This window comes from Lolium rigidum, chromosome 3, assembly GCF_022539505.1.
Source record: "Lolium rigidum isolate FL_2022 chromosome 3, APGP_CSIRO_Lrig_0.1, whole genome shotgun sequence".
In the NCBI taxonomy this organism is placed as follows: domain Eukaryota; kingdom Viridiplantae; phylum Streptophyta; class Magnoliopsida; order Poales; family Poaceae; genus Lolium; species Lolium rigidum.
Genome location: NC_061510.1, coordinates 160,228,916 through 160,247,096, shown reverse-complemented (window position 1 = coordinate 160,247,096; position 18,181 = coordinate 160,228,916).

The window sequence follows — 18,181 nt, the reverse complement described above, 5'->3', positions numbered from 1 at the left end:
GTGGCATTCCGGCTTGAGTGAAGCTTGAAGAGTTATCATCAAGATCAAGCGGGATGCACAAGGCAAAGGTATGGCCTTGCTAGGTTTTCCTTTTACCGGTCTCAAGGTGGATGTTGGGAGACCGGATTATAGGATAGATAGCCGCACTATTAAGAGGGGCTTTCGGTTGGGTAACTTGATCGCATCGTCTTAGGGAGCTCAATCCTTTGCATACTTTGCATATCCTTATTGCTTCTTGGTGTTTCTCTGTGTGAGGTTCTTGAGCTTGTTGCTAGCTTTACAACAAGCTTAAGTTCATCGAAAACGGAATCCGCATGCATCTTCTATTGCGTTTTCGAGTTTGGACGTCTTCACCGTTTCTTGACGGTGGGAGACTCCATCTCTAAAATCATCTAAAAATGTTCTGTGAGGAGTCTCCATATTTTTTGAGGTTCTATTCGTCGTTATCTTTCCAACAAAATTAGTTACATGTCAATCGGGGTTCGGACACAAAATTTATCACAGTTTTTATATAACATGTTTTCCTACTAACCCGGTCAGGGACCCGGTTGGACCGGCCCATGCGCCGGCCGGTTTCGGTCTGCGGCCCGGTCAGCCGGCCTCCCAACCGGCTGGCCCGGCGTGCCGACCGGTCAACTGGGCGCCAACCGGGCGCCATCCGGGCGCCAACCGGGTGACCTCCTGGACGACACAAAGTTACCCCGGTCGGGGTCCGGCCTGCCGACCGGTTTGGACCGGCTGGTCCGGTCTGTGGCCCGGTCTGACCGGGCCCTGGACCGGACGCCCGGCCCCAGGCCTGGTTGACCGGCCTCCTCGACGGTTGACTCAGCCCAACTTTTCCCCAACGATTATATTTGCTCTTGGGCTATAAATAGCCCTTTTTCCACCTTGGGCTGGGTTAGTTCTTCCCCTTTCTTCACCTCCATTGTTGCTCTTGGAAGAACTTGCTCTCCCCTTTGATTCCTCCCATAATTCTTGCTAATTCTTGAGGGATCTAAGAGAGGAGATATAGATCTACACTTCCACCAATCCATTTCTTCTCTAAGTGAGGGGAACTCTTGGGATCTAGATCTTGGAGTCTTTTGTTGACTTTCCCCATTGTTCTTCCTCTCCAATCTCATCTTAGCATTTGTTGCTTTGGTGGGATTTGAGAGTGAAGGACTTGAACACCTCTAGTGTTCTTGCTTTGCATCATTGCATAGTGTTGAGCTCTCCATCACGATTAGTTCGAGTGAGAGACCGTGAGCTTGTTACTCTTGGAGGGAGACCTCCTAGTTGGCTTGGCGGTTGGTGCTCCGGTGATCTCTTCAAGAAGATTGTGAAGAGGCCCGGGCTTCTCCTTCGTGGAGCTTGTGAAGTGGTTGTGGAGCTTGCCATCTCCGGAGCGGAGGAAAAGCTAACCATAAGGAAAGGGCCATTATCCTTCGTGGGTGTGGTTCGGAGAATAGGGTGAGCCTTCGTGGTGCGGGGAATCCTTCGTGGGACCTCCACTCCTCCAAACGTGACGTACCTTCTTGCAAAGGAAGGGAACACGGGAATACATCCTCGTCTCCGCGTGCCTCGGTTATTTCTATACCCGAGCTCTCTTTCCTTGTGATAGCCATCGTGCTTGAAGTACATATATCTTGCTATCACTTGTGCTACATATATCTTGTGCCTATCTTGCTTAGCTCTAGTTGCTATTGTTACACTTAGTTGAGCTTAGCATATTTAGGGTTTGTGCTTGTAAACTAAACAATAGTTTAATTCCGCATTCTTACAAGACAAATCCGCAAGAGTTTGTAATTGCCTATTCACCCCCCCCCTCTAGGTGACATCTCGATCTTTCAGGTTACCCTCTTTCGGCCGTGTCTTGAAGATCATCTGCCTCGCTCACACTTTCCTTGGGCTGAACGTGCACAACATCGCAATTAGCAGGTGCCCATGCGGTGATGTGTGGGTTCCCGGTGGTGGCTTGCGTTGCAGTGGTGACGACAATGAGCGATGGTCCGGTTGCGGTAAGACCTTGTTAGTTGGCTTGTTTCGATGTGAAGTAGGAGACGCTATGTTTCCAAGCGTCTTCATTTGAGCGGCGTAAAATGGTATGCGAGGTGGGGAGCGGGTCTTGCACATCTTCTCTCTAGAGCTTGTCATTGCAGTCAGAGTTGTAAGTCTCTGTGCGCGAGGAGTCACCTGTTTGGCTTAGTACGGCTTGAGCTTCACGTTTTTGCTACGGTGATATCTTCCTTGGTGGTCGCTTCTTCAGAGAAGACGGGGTCGATGTAAAATGATGATGATGACATCCCTGCCTTGGTGGGGTGTCTGTGTGTGTAACTTCTATGGGTAGCCAGGTGGGTGAGTGTGCCTTCACAACTATCATATTCCCTGACAGTCGGTGAGGTTGTGGGTACCATTTTTGGTAGATTTTTCGCTAATAACTGACCATTTTTTCTATGCTAATGAAAATTGCGGGTCTTTTGTCTTGTTTAATAAAAGAAACGTTTTAGATCTATGTAACAACATTTATGGTAGAAAATATTTTTCTCAGAAAAGTCACCTAAAATGCATGGATGACGATAAATGATAGTAGATGTTACCATTTTGCACATTTTCAATTTGGTTTTTGTTAGACAAGGGGAAAACATGACATCATATTAAGTGTATTACAACTTTAATTATCACCAAATGTTTTTAACCATGCAGCTTTCAAGAATTATTTTCTTTTTCATTTTTTGGCTATATAATTGATTACTATCTTGAATCATTTGTTTATAGAATTTGTGTGTAATTAAGTAGTATATTTTTTATCCTTTAAAAGAAAGTATTATGTTTTTAACATACAATTAAGTAGTATATTTTACATGTAATTAAAAGTTCAATGGTGACTTTCCATATCTATATACAAATTGAACTCCTTAAAAGCAGCCACATAATGACTCTTCAGAAATTTCAATGGTACCCTTTTGAAGGGGTAAGGTGATGCACCTCACAAAAGCTCTTAGTTCAAGTTCTCATACTTAGAAAAGAAAGCTTAACAATAATCATATGAGATTGGAGGAAGAATAATTGTGTAGAATGGTAAGTTGTGGTACAATAAACACGTCTTAATGTTTCCTGAATATTTTGTAGCTATATTTTTTGTACACGTGAGTTTCACATGCATCATATCTACATATGAAGTAGCAAAAAGTTTAATGCACCGTGGAAACGCACGGGCATTCAACTAGTTACTATTATATTTGAGTTGGTACGTCGTTAAAAATGTCTGATGTCAAAGATTGGAGACATCTTTACCATCCAATCTTACTAAACGTTTCCCGCTTGCCATCCAGCCATCCGTTATATACTCACCAAAACAAACGACAAAATCAAATCGGAAATCCTCACGGGAATCCATTTAACGGGAATCAATCACAGGAAATCAATCACGGAAAAATTTCCATACAACGAAATTTAGAGCGGACCGAAATCCATTTACTTCCCATAAATATGCTTTCCCAGATATCAATCACGGGAATCCATTCAACGGGAATCAATCACAGAAAATCAATCACAAAAAATTACCATACATCACGGGAATCCATTCAACGTGAATCAATCACAAAAAATTGCCATACAACGAAATTTGCCATCGGAGCAGTGCAACCGCAGCCTTGTCGATCTCCTCTTCAACAAATTCCTTCGGCATCACAGCCTGGTCGTAAACCGCTTCACGTTCTTCTCTTCAGCGTCGACGGTGCGCTCCAGTTCTTCTTTTCAGCATCGACGGCCCGCTCCAGTTCTTCTCTTCAGCATCGACGGCACGCACTAGTGGAAAACAGGCCTAATGTCGCGGGTCGTATGACCCTTTTGTCGCGGGCGGCCAGCCGCGACAAGGGAGGCGCGACAAAAGGTCCACCACGTGGCAGTCGCGGGGCGCGCAGGGGACAGGCCCTTTTGTCGCGGGCGGTATTACCACCCGCGACAAAAGGCCCTCTACGTGGTGGGCGCACAACGCTGCTGCTTTAGGGTTCGAGAGGTGCATCACCCCCCCCCCCGCCACCGACCACCTGTTATTTCATTTTTTCATTCGAAAATAAAAGTTGGATATATTTGTACGCTACTAGAAGTGGTACACGTTCATTCATTATATATATATAGATCGATCAAACAAATATTGGAAGCAAAAGTCGATTCCCCTTACATGTAGATTCCCGTTACATATATATATATATATATATATATATATATATATATATATATATACATTTAGCTCACGATCGACAAGCGGTACTAACGACCGTCTATTTGGAGGTAGAGCATCTATTTGGACTAAACAAGCCTTTGTTGTTTAGTACTTCTCTAACCAAAAGTCCCGCCAGTTCCTCCGCAATTCCTAGTAGGTGTTCCTTTGGTTGGAGTCCGTCCCGCATGTAGTCGACCTATATACGAAAATGAGATGAGTATGACTATATCAATCTTGATAACGAAATATTGACGATAATAAATAAAGTTGTGAGTGTTATTGCTTACATTGAATTTATTTTTGTTCTGCTTCTCAGTGGTTAACATGCGAATGGACTCGCAAATGTAGTATCCACATAGATTCGTCCCTTGTGGCTGCTGAGGGCACGGTACATGAGTAAATGTTAACTTCTCTGCCCAAGTACCGTCCTTACGATGTCTCTTGAAAGCGGTCCAAGCCCTGCCAGACAAAAGAATGATTAAATGAGTGGATAATTAATTGATATCTCATGAAAGATATAGCGCGGCGATGAAGGAAATTACACTTGGAGCAACTTCTGCAAGTCGCGGAACCCGTCCACGCCTCTACTCAGTGGGTCTCTTACTTCAACTATTCCCTTATCAGGTTGAATGTCTAGTAGAATTCAGTGGAAGCTGCACATGTTATGTATATACGTCGGGAATTACACTTAACATCGAGTAAGAAAAATTGAATGTGCATAAAAGATCATTAAGACTCTCACTCGTAGTTGTAAGGAAACAATATTGAATCACAGAAATATTGCTCCCCCAAAAACCTTAGTAGGTTTCCCCCCGTTTCTTGGCCGTTATGCTTTACCGTTTGAACATGTATATTATCTGGGTCAACAAACCCAATATTGATAATATTATTACTTTTGCATTCACTGATCTTCAGTCTGCATAATAGAGAACACATAAGATATAATGAGTATATGCAATGAAAACGAACATGAACTGGAATGAAAATGAACTTATATGTAGTTAACAACTTACAAGCAATAGCAACTCATGAGAGATTTGTCGAGGGCTTCTAAATTGAATAACTGCCAGAGTTCATTCATCTCAATATGGATCTCATCCTTTCGGTAGTAATATTCCCATGGTATAGTCGCCACGATGTACATTATGTTCTCCTTGCATGCATCAAGGTACCACTGATGCAAATTCCGCATATGTGTTGGCAGTTTATGCAGCTGCTCTGTGCTAACCAAGTCGGCCCCGTAGACAAATTTAGGAGCTATATCAGCAGTGGGTAGTGCAGCATCTGCTGCATACATCAATTCCTCCACGGTAACGTCAAAGGAAGCCGCTAGCCTTGCAGCTTCTTCCATATCGAAATCACCCTGTTCCTGGTACACCTTGGGAACATTAAACACTTTGAGTGCTGGAATCGATTGTTTGGGCTGATCTCCGAGGAGGGGAACTTCCTTTCTCTTTTTGCCTTTTGTCGTTTGCTTGGCCTTGAGGGGTGCACTTGTTGAACTTGACTTCTTCTCGGCTGCACTTCTAGCCGATGATTTGCTCGTGCTAGCAATATCCTTCTTCTTAGCCTTGTCATCCTTGTTCTTCTTGGCCTTTTCATTCGTCTTGTCATCAATTACCCTCGCAAGGTGGCGTGTATAGTCATCCTTCTTCTCGTGTAAGTCATATTGCGATGGTGTGTTCAGAAAAGAAGTAGCATATGCTATTTGCTTCTCGGTGTATGGCTCTGGCGCTGGAGGTTTTGGCTTATGAAAAAAATCATAATTGTATTTCGCAACAATGGCCTCATTTTCCTCTTCGATACGATCGTAAGGACGGGGGGAGGAACCTTTGGTACTTTTGGGAGGGGCGACATCTTGCGGACGGGACTCTTAAAACGCTTCCGGCTGGGTGCATTCCGAGTCTTAGTGGGCGGAGGCGGCGGCGGCTGGAGATGGAGATGGACTACAGATGTCGTGGTCGACGTCGTACCCATGGGGTGATGGTGGCGACATGTGATCAGTAGGAGGAGGTGATGGTGGCCTGCGATCACCTGGAGGAGGTGATGGTGACCTGCTCGAACGACTGGTACTAGGGGCTACCCAGCCTGGCAGCCTGATGTTCTTCTTTTCCCATAGAATGATTTCTCCCAGCACCTCTCTGAATGTAAGCCCCCCATCACCTCCAGGGATTTCGAGCTCCAATGTCTCCAGCGACGGTACAACTGAATCCACCCCGACACGAGCATAGCCAGCTGGAATCTGATTGCCATGCCATGTTGCCGGCTCACCTTCAGGTCCAAATGCAGGTAAGACATAGCCGACCGCCACCTTAACGGACATGTTCCCGAACACCACATGGAGATCACAAGGTGTTTGCTCCTTGATTCCATCCACGGGGTCGCCGGGACCGCCATCTATCATCCGTTTAGGAGGGGCCTCCGAGTCGGCCACGCCGATGTCTCGTCGCCGAGATATGCCGAGCGGTATTATCCGGCTGGCGCTGTCCTTTTAGTTCATTTATCTCCAGCTGCCTGCTCGCTGAATCTCCCGCTGCCGCTGGTCAAGTCGGCGTTGGAACTCGGCCATCCGGTCATTCTGCACCTCCAGCTCGCGTTGTTTAGCTCTCGCTCGGCTTCCATAAGTCTTCGCGTCGGCCGGAAACCCAAGCGACCACGGAACACTAGGGCCGAAGCCTCTTGTTCGTCCTCCCTTCTCAGGATTACCGAGGACAAGTGTCAGCAAGTCTTTCTCTCTATCGGGAGCAAACTTTAGTTTTCCCGCCTTTATATCTGTCGTCACGGCAATCCATTTTTCCCCGGGTACCCTAACCCCGCTCGTCACTTTCAACAATGTTCCCTGTCTTCATGTCATACTCACAGCCATGCGCGAGGAACCAATTTCGAGCCCTAATGTCCCATCCTTCTCGTGTGGGTTCTGGAGTGATCCCATTCAGCTCCATCTCGGCCTCTTGTGCATCCCACTTAGGCATGCCTACTTCGTAGCCCCCTCGCCCCGTATGATGGTGATATTTCTTTTCGCTTGCATTCTTCTTGTTTTTCTTGGACAGGTTCACAGCCTCCTCTGATTCTTTGTACTTCACAAATTCTTCCCAATTATGCTCCTGCTTCGCTAGGTAGTTTTCGAATACTGGAGGCTTCTTCTCGGCCTTATAAGCTTTCCATAACCGGTTCTTATACGCTCGGAAAAGTTCCCCCATCTTCTTAAGAGCCCATTTCTTCACTAGCGCCCTCTGCTTGGCATTCTCGGAGTCCGATCCCAAATTTGGCAAAGTGAAATGTGACATGAGGTCGTCAAAAAGTGTGTTCTTGTACCTATCGGCAACCTGATCTTCGGACACATTCTTGGTCTTGTTCTATTCTCTAACAGTGATCGGGATATGATCTCTAACCACAACTCCGCACCGATTCTTAAATGTCACTCGACACTCGCGGGTGCCACGGGTTGGCCTTCCGGTGATATAGCGTCAATGTTGAAGTGGTCTTTTTGCCCGAGTCTCTTTGCCGGGCCTCGTTTCTCCAACTTATCTTCGGAGGCCTAAGAGAATAAAAATCAGTTAATTTATATACATATGTACATATAGAATTCCATTAATGCCTCAACTGACCGTATACCTCGTCATTACCGGAGCCGTCGGCTTCTCCATCACCGGAGCCGTCGGCTTCTCCATCACCGAAGTCCTCGGCTTCTCCATCACCGGAGCCGCGGTCTTCTCCAGCTCCGGAGCCGTCGGCTTCTTTATCACCGGAGCCGCGGTCTTCTCCAGCTCCGGAGCCGTCGGCTTCTGGACCATCGCGGATTATGTTCTCGAAAAAGTCTTCCTGTTCCAAGTCACGACGGATTTCGAATGGATCCATTGTTTCTGCAAAAAATTAAATCGATAAGTACATGGTCTAACCCTAACCAAACCCTAACCCTAATGGCGACGCGTGTTTGCGTGAGGGAGATGGTGTCGGCGACGCGTGTTTGCGAGAGGGAGAGGGTGTCGGCGACGCGTGTTTGCGAGAGGGAGAGGGTGTCGGCGACGCGTGTTTGCGAGAGGCTCGGGTGTTCGCGAGAGGTAGAGGAGAGGGAGAGAGAGGGGAGTTGCAGCGTCGAGTGATCGCGAGAGGGAGAGGGAGCACGGGACGAGGGCGATTGCACGAGAGGGAGAGGGAGTTGCGGCATCTTGCCTCTATAATGATTTTACAAGATAAATTTTCTCTTTTCTACATAGACCACAAAAACTTATCTCTTTTTGTCAAAAAAATTCGACAATTCAAAATATAACTAATTAAAACTAATTTAACTAACTAAAACTAAATACTACATACTAAAAACTAACTAATTAAAAACTAACTAAAAACTAACTAACTAAAACTAAAAACTAAGTAAATAAAAACTAATTAACTAACTAACTAAAACTAAAACTAAGTTTACATACTATATATTAACTAACTAATTAAAAACTAAAACTAAAAACCTAACTAAAATCAACCTAAACTAAAAACCTAAGTAAAATCAACCTAATTAAACCGGCGGCCGGCGACTACCTGCAGGTGCGGCGGCGCGAGGCGGCGGTGGCCCGAGGCGGCGGCGCAGTGGAGGGAGGCAGGCCCGAGCGGCGGTGCAGAGGAGGGCGCGCGGCGCGGTAGCGGGCGGCGGTCTGAGGCAGCAGCGCAGAGGAGGGCGCACGCGGCAGAGGGCGGCGGTCCAAGGCGGCGGCGCAGAGGAGGTGGCGGCGCAGAGGAGGGAGGCAGCGGCCCGAGGAGAGGAGGGCGCGGTAGCGGACGGCGGTCCGAGGAGAGGAGGGCGCGCGCGGCAGAGGGCGGCAGTCCGAGGCGGCGGCGAAGAGGAGGTGGCGGCGCAGAGGAGGCGGCGGCGCGGTGAAATCCGGCAGCATGGCGGCGCTAATTCGCTAGGGTTTGGCCTCCAGTAGTGTCGCGGGTGGCGGCTCCGCCCGCGACGACCAGCCTTTTATACCCACCCCCCTTTTGTCGCGGGTGGTGGCACGACCCGCGACAAAAGACCCCCTTTGTCGCGGGTCGTGCCACCACCCGCGACAAGAGGGGTCTTTGTCGCGGGTCGAGCCACCACCCGCGACAAAAGGCTTTGAGCTGATCCGTGGCACAGCCCATCCAACGGCTCGGCCGTTTGAATCCAACGGCCTAGAGCCGTTGGATGGGCTGTGCCACGGATCAGCTCATTTTCACCCCTTCACCCCTTTTCTTTTTTCTATTTTAAATTAATAAAACTATTATTTCAATAACTTTTGAATGGTAACTCAAATACAAATGTTTTATATATGAATATTGATCAGAAAAAGCTAATGAACATGAATATGACATCCATATACCTATTTGCATCTCGCATCATATCAAACATTGATAGTCGTGTATGTTTCACCCCCTATGCACCGCCGCTGTGCCACACGTGTCGCGTCCCCGTGCCACTTGTCGCGCCTCGTCGACGCCGTCGTGCGACGTGTCGCCACCGCTTCCACGTGCCTCGCCCCGTCGACGCCGTCGTGCGACGTGTCGCCACCGCTTCCACGTGCCTCGCCCCGTCGACGCCGTCGTGCGACGTGTAGCCACCGCTTCCACGTGCCTCGCCCCGTCGACGCCGTCGTGCGACGTGTAGCCACCGCTTCCACGTGCCTCGCCCCGCCGACGCCAGCGTGCGATGTGTGTAGCCGTGGCTTACACGTGCCATGACCCGCGTGCGCTATATAGAGCGACGAGTGCGGGCGCAACCACATGTCGCCACCGCCTCCTCCGCTCATTCATCTCCGGGATGCCTCCACGTCGTCGAGGGGCGTCCGGTTTCCGTGGCGTTCGAGTGCGTCCGAGCGGTAGGTTCACCGCCGAGATACGCGCCGGTGGCTTCCGCCTCACCCTCGGCACGTACAACACGCCGGAGCTGGCGGCGCGCGCTTACGACGCGGCGGCGTGGCGCTTTCGGCGACCAGGGCGCGACATGAACTTCCGGATGTTGAATCGCTAGAGGAGGTGGAGTTCCTCGCGCCACCGCCGTGCCTCGTCGACGACGAGGACCGACGCCGGCACCGCCAGGTGCAGCGCGCAGATCGCCATCGCCGAGCGCGACGAGCGGTTGATGCGCCGGTGGAGGCGCAGCTTCCCTACGATGTCGACAACACCGACGCGTTCTTTGCTAACCTTAGGGCACAACGCAGGTCCGACGGGCGGCACCGTCGGGCCGTCGCCGCCTTCGAGCTCGAGAACCCGAATACAACTTGGACCGAAAACGACCCTCGGTGGGATGACATTTGGACGGAGACAACCTCCGACGACGAGTAGAGACTAGACTAGTAATTTATCTATTTGATTGTAATTTCAATAAAGTCGTTGTCGGTTCTATTAGTTTAAATTTAGTTTATAAAGTCGTTGACGGTTGTTTTTGTTCAATAAAGTGGTTGACACGAAATTTATTACGATTGAACTGAAATTAAAGTACAGAGCTCAACTGAAAATTAAGATACATGGCCAGATTCGAATGTTGGAGCCATTCAATCATAGTCCTTCCTAGCCCTATAATAGTCGCCACTATAGTCATCATAGTCGCCGACGTCATCGTCGCTAGCATCGGGGTCGCGGTTGTCGAACCTCGGCTGGTGAGCACGCGTGGGCTGCGATTGAGGGTAGCGCAGGCGGGGGCCACGATAGGCCATGACACTCTGGAGAGTCCGGCCGCGCCACCACATCCGACGGCTGGCCTCGTTGAAGTTCGAAGGAGGCGGGCCGTCCTCCTCGTACTCGGCAACCGCCCTCTCACGCCGATTGATGAAGAAGCTGTCCCAAGTCGGGCTGTAGTCGGGATGCCACTGGGGATTCCTCCGTTGCTCAGACGTGAGCTCGAAATAGTAGTGGTTCGTGATGGCCATCTCGCGTGCCACACCTAGAGGGATAGGAGGCACCGATACGCCTCCGACACTCAGCAACCAGCTGGTCGGGACGCGGTACCCTGGCGGGCAGGGGTAGTTCGAGGCGCAAAGCGCCTCCGCCTCCCGGGGTGTTAGACATACCATGGGAGAGAATGATGAGGTTTGCAGATATGAGTCTAGATGTGATATGTAAATGGAGGCCAAGCCTACATATATATAGTGGAAAAATGGCGGGAAGACGGAGGCGGGAACGCGGGAATGAAAGATCGAGATGTCGCCTGGAGGGGGGGTGAATAGGCAATTAAAAACTCTTACGGATTTGTCTTGTAATAATGCGGAATTAAACTATCGTTTAGTTTACAAGCACAAACCCTAAATATGCTATGCTCAACTAAGTGTAACAATAGCAACTAGAGCTAAGCAAGATAGGCACAAGATATATGTAGCACAAGTGATAGCAAGATATATGTACTTCAAGCACGATGGCTATCACAAGGAAAGAGAGCTCGGGTATAGAAATAACCGAGGCACGCGGAGACGAGGATGTATTCCTGTGTTCCCTTGCTTTGCAACAAGGTACGTCACGTTTGGAGGGGTGGAGGTCCCACGAAGGATTCCCCACGCCACGAAGGCTCACCCTATTCTCCGAACCACACCCACAAAGGATAATGGCCCTTTCCTTATGGTTAGCTTTTCCTCCGCTCCGGAGATGGCAAGCTCCACAACCACTTCACAAGCTCCACGAAGGAGAAGCCCGGGCCCCTTCACAATCTTCCACGAAGAGATCACCGGGACACCAACCAAGCCAACTAGGAGGTCACCCTCCAAGAGTAACAAGCTCACGGTCTCTCACTCGAACAAATCGTGGTGGAGAGCTCAACACTATGCAATGATGCAAAGCAAGAACACCGGAGGTGTTCAAGTCCTTCACACTCAAATCCCACCAAAGCAACGAATGCTAGGATGAGATTGGAGAGGAAGAACAAGGGGAAAGTCAACTAAAGACTCCAAGATCTAGATCCCAAGAGATTCCCTCACTTAGAGAAGAAATGGTTTGGTGGAAGTGTAGATCTAGATCTCCTCTCTCAAATCCTCAAATATGAGCAAGAATGATTGGAGGAATCAAGGGAGAGAGCAACTTCTTCAAATGCAACAATGGAGGTGAGAGAAAGAGGAAGAACTAGTTGTCTCAAGGTGGGAGAAAGGTATTTATAGCAAGGGAGGAAGAAATAACTGGTGGCGTGTATTTCACACGTTCGTTGGGCAACCCCAAGAGGAAGGTATGATGCGCACAGCAGCAAGTTTTCCCTCAGAAAGAAACCAAGGTTTATCGAACCAGGAGGAGCCAAGAAGCACGTTGAAGGTTGATGGCGGCGGGATGTAGTGCGGCCCAACACCGGGGATTCCGCGCCAACGTGGAACCCGCACAACACAACCAAAGTACTTTGCCCCAACGAAACGAGTGAGGTTGTCAATCTCACCGGCTTGTCGTAACAAAGGATTAACCGTATTGTGTGGAAGATGATTGTTTGCAGAGAAAATAGTAAAACAAGTATTGCAAGCAGATTTGTATTTCGAGTATTAAAAGAATGGACCGGGGTCCACGAGTTCACTAGAGGTGTCTCTCCCATAAGATAAAAGCATGTTGGGTGAACAAATTACGGTCGGGCAATTGACAAATAGAGAGGGCATAACAATGCACATACATGTCATGATAAGTATAGTGAGATTTAATTGGGCATTACGACAAAGTACATAGACCGCCATCCAACCGCATCTATGCCTAAAAAGTCCACTTTCGGGTTATCATCCGAACCCCCTCCAGTATTAAGTTGCTAAGCAACGAGACAATTGCATTAAGTATGGTGCGTAATGTAATCAACAACTACATCCTCGGACATAGCGCCAATGTTTTATCCCTAGTGGCAACGAGACAACACAACCTTAGAACTTTTCGTCACCGTCCCGGTGTCAATGCGAGCATGAACCCACTATCGAGCATAAATACTCCCTCTTGGAGTTAAGAGCAAAAACTTGGCCGAGCCTCTACTAATAACGGAGAGCATGCAAGATCATAAACAACACATATGTAATAACTTGATAATTAACATAACATGGTATTCTCTATCCATCGGATCCCGACAAACACAACATAGAGTATTACGGATAGATGATCTTGATCATGTTAGACAGCTCACAAGATCCAACAATGAAGCACAATGAGGAGAAGACAACCATCTAGCTACTGCTATGGACCCATAGTCCGGGGGTGAACTACTCACTCATCACTCCGGAGGCGACCATGGCGGTGTAGAGTCCTCCGGGAGATGAATCCCCTCTCCGGCAGGGTGCCGGAGGAGATCTCCAAAATCCCCCGAGATGGGATTGGCGGCGGCGGCGTCTCTGGAAGGTTTCCCGTCTCGTGGTTTTTTGCATCAGGGGTTTCGCGACGAAGGCTTTAAGTAGGCGGAAGGGCGGAGTCGGAGGGCTGACGAGGGGCCCACACCACGGGCGGCGCGGGCCCTCCTTGGCCGCGCCGCCTTGTGGTTTGGCCACCTTGTGGCCCCACTTCGTATGCTCTTCGGTCTTCTGGAAGGTTCGTGGCAAAATAGGACCCTGGGTCTTCGTTTCGTTCAATTCCGAGAATATTTCGTTACTAGGATTTCTGAAACCAAAAATAGCAGAAAACAGCAACTGACACTTCGGCATCTTGTTAATAGGTTAGTTCCAGAAAATGCACGAATATAACATAAAGTGTGCATAAAACATGTAGGTATCTCTACTATATTAAATGGCTAGAGGTGGTGTCCATGTTACGTCCTCTGCCCACCCCCGCTGCAAACAAAGGAATAGGCCTTCCGAACCGCTCCACACTTAAAAACCGATAAAAAAAACATGCCAAGGAACAACCTCCACCCACTAGGGCCACTAGGCTCACGACCCTGATTGACTCGAGTAAAAAAAAACGCAGGAACTCTGTTCTTCTCGCAGCCTCTGCTTCTTCCTCCACAATGGCGGTTTCGGGTTTCCAATTGTGATGTTGCCTCCGCCCTGCATCGTCCATGGCAGCCGGGATGTGGCAGAGACGGCCGGAAACAAGCTCCCCTCGTCCATGGAGGGATATATGTGACGGGTATGGACAGAGCCGAGCTTCCCATGTTCCGTGGCGGATGGTAGGCGGCATATAGGGCTCGGCTGAATACGAGCGCGACGCCGGAGTGGAGCCGTAGGCCGAGGAATTGGGCCCCGGCCGAAGTAGAGCTCTCCTTCGTCTATGCTGATGGTGGGGTGCTGGATTCGCCCAGATCAAGCCGAGAGCGGGTGGGGGAGGTCTCCGGTGACGCCAGAGGTCACCACGGGACTCCTCCCACCTCTCCGTCCGCGGAAGGGAGCACCTCCACGACTACTGAGAACCCCAGCGAGGTGAGGCTCGCTCGGCTGCTCCAATCCCCCTACCTTCTCTCTCAATCTCTCTCTCACGATGAGGTGCAGGTGGTCATGGCGAGATATGGCCCTGATGCAGCCAACTGAAAAAATAGTTGAATGATCTATTTTGTCAATTTCGATCCAAGCTTATGGCTTTTAGATCAAAAGTTTTGGGCAAGTGCAACTAGGTATAATTTTAGAATGAGCTTTCATGTACTTATGGATTTTTCTTTAGGATCAGTAGACTGAGAACACAAAAGTGACGATGAAGGTAAAAAGTACATGATATGCTGAATACCAGACAAGATTTTCACATGAATACTAATTCTTTGCTAAGTACAAATGAGAGATGCAGATCATTGCTTTTCTAGCCGGGATTGTTACTTGGCTGGTGCCTTACGCTGATGTTGTTTTCCTTGCACTATGATATCTAAACTGTACACATCTCCTGCTTGCACCATGATTTATATATATACTGATTTAGGTACCCATGGCTCCTTCGCAGTTACATAACTATCAAATGTCAACAGTCACGGAAGAAAGACTCATGTAGAACAAGTATGTTCCGCCACCGGCTCATGTAAATTGTGTCCCTTGATGCCCTGTCACTGTTGGACGTGACGCCTAGGAACTACGACATCGGACGCGAACCCAGTTCGCCTTTGGCCATTCAGACTAACTACAGCAGCTAGAGTGGTGGAGGAGGATGAGGACTTCAGGAGTTTGAAGTGGATTATGACGTCTGATTTAGAGTTTGGGATGATGAGGAGTCGACGACTAGGAGGTAATGATAGAACAACTAAAACTTATGGTGTTTGTTCTTGTGCTTTTTCATGGCTTGCTTTCCGTGATCCGTGATTTTGATGGTCTTGTTGCTTCTAACTTCTACCTATGGGAACTATTGCATTCCTATGGAGGGACCTTATATATTTCGCAGTAGCAAAGATTAGGAGCTAACCACCATTATCCATTATACAGTTGCTGGACAAAATTTCCATCAGTTAGGATGCTCATAGTTACATTACATATAGGTGGCAGCAAAATGTCAACTCGATTATACGCTATCGCAAGGTGTCCTGTTAAGGAACTAACCATCTGCTGAATTATGACATCCCTTCACCATTCATGTATTACTATGCGCCGTCGTACATACAAACAACAACTATGATTTGTTGTGTGAACAAGCCATGGATTGTCCAAACAGAAGAATATTATGTTTTTCATTATTTTAGTCTGTCAACAACTGAACCACATTCTGCCTGCTGCCAGACTATTTCACCATCGATGGGTTTCTTCTCCTATTGCAAGGTGATACATGCATCGAGTTGCACACGGTCATGTGTTCATTTGGGGCGCTCACTGCTTTGTTTTTCTTGGGTTGCAAGCCATTCTAGCCGCACCAGATTCCTTGTCCCCCATTCCGTGGTGGTTAGCGACTGCGATGGAAACTGATAAGCTTGAAACAACAACCGTTGTTCAGCGGATTGTTGAGCTTCTTCCAACCGGTACAAAAAAAGGTATAGCCTTCATGATGCCTCAAGTCCTTTATTCTCATCCCCATGGTGCTACCGTGCAATCACACTCTCTTGCCTTCACGCAGTTCCGCGACTACCAGAACAACCACCGCGACACCTCTTGGTGCGAAAGAAGCTGGCGGGCGCCATCCTCCGGTCCGCCCACGCCGTCGAGCGTGAGTTCTAGGTAGAGCAAGGTTCTCAAGGCATAAGTGTTAACTCCTTCTATCAAGCAATGTTTCTCCTTTTGATGATTTCCCTTCCAAATTTCCTGATGTTTGATTGTTTTCTTTGGAGGATTCAGAGATCAAGCAAATTGTTCTTGGCTACTTAGCAAGTCCTACGTAACAAAAATACGTATCTATATTACTTTTTACCTTACTATTGAACATGAAAAGTTGCCCTGAGAAAACTTTCGAATCTTGTATAGTTTCTAGGGGCTCTGATAGGTGCTAGGGATTTAATTTGTTAGTTAGATATTGGGTTAGAGTTACCATGAGCTGTTTGGGCTACAACATCTGATGTACAACGATGTAGTGATTTCGTTGTATTACTAATAGTAGCTGCTCTTAAATAGGAATTGGTTTATCTGGGCATGCGGATATTTCATAGATGCACCGGACATCAAGTATTTGAGAGGATCAGCCAGTGCTCTTCTGTTTCTGTGGATTGATAGGCTTGTCTAATTTCTGACGTAGAATTCTAAAATTAGAGAGTTTTCTAAAATTCCTTTTTCAAACTTTACAATTAGCTGGTGTACTATTGACAATACTCTTTCGTTTGTGCTATTCTGAATTTCTTATATTTATTCCATCAGTTAGGATGCTCATAGTTATATTACATATAGGTGGCAGCAAAATGTCAACTCGATTATAGGCTATTGCAAGGTGTCCTGTTAAGGAACTAACCATCTGCTGAATTATGACATCCCTTCACCATTCATGTACATACAAACAACAACTATGATTTGTTGTGTGAACAAGCCATGGATTGTCCAAACAGAAGAATATTAAGTTTTTCATTATTTTAGTCTGTCAACAACTGAACCACATTCTGCCTGCCAGAGTATTTCACCATCGATGGGTTTCTTCTCCTATTGCAAGGTAATACATGCATCGAGTTGCACACGGTCATGTGTTCATTTGGGGCGCCCACTGCTTTTTTTTTCTTGGGTTGCAAGCCATTCTAGCCGCACCAGATTCCTTGTCCCCCATTCCGTGGTGGTTAGCGACTGCGATGGAAACTGATAAGCTTGAAACAACAACCATTGTTCAGCGGATTGTTGAGCTTCTTCCAACCGGTAAAAAAAAGGTATAGCCTTCATGATGCCTCAAGTCCTTTATTCTCCGTGCACATCACACTCTCTTGCCTTCACGCAGTTCCGCGACTGCCAGAACAACCACCGCGACACCTCGTGCTGCGAAAGAAGCTGGCGGGCACCATCCTCCGGTCCGCCCACGCCGTCGAGCGTGAGTTCTAGGTAGAGCAAGGTTCTCAAGGCATAAGTGTTAACTCCTTCTATCAAGCAATGTTTCTCCTTTTGATGATTTCCCTTCCAAATTTCCTGATGTTTGAGTGTTTTCTTTGGAGGATTCAGAGATCAAGCAAATTGTTCTTGGCTACTTAGCAAGTCCTACGTAACAAAAATACGTATCTATATTACTTTTTACCTTACTATTGAACATGAAAAGTTGCCCTGAGAAAACTTTCGAATCTTGTACAGTTTCTAGGGGCTCTAATAGGTGCTAGGGATTTAATTTGTTAGTTAGATATTGGGTTAGAGTTACCATGAGCTGTTTGGGCTACAACATCTGAATTTCATAGATGCACCGGACATCAAGTATTTGAGAGGATCAGCCAGTGCTCTTCTGTTTCTGTGGATTGATAGGCTTGTCTAATTTCTGACGTAGAATTCTAAAATTAGAGAATTTTCTAAAATTCCTTTTTCAAACTTTACAATTAGCTGGTGTACTATTGACAATACTCTTTCGTTTGTGCTATTCTGAATTTCTTATATTTATTTATTTCTATAGATTACGGGTTCACGAGAGTTGGGAAGCTCAGTTTTCAAACTGTGATTAAGTCGACATCCCACAGTTTCAAGTCAATCTGCGATTCGCGTAAGTGGTTCTTCTATTGATTGGTTCCCTAGGAGA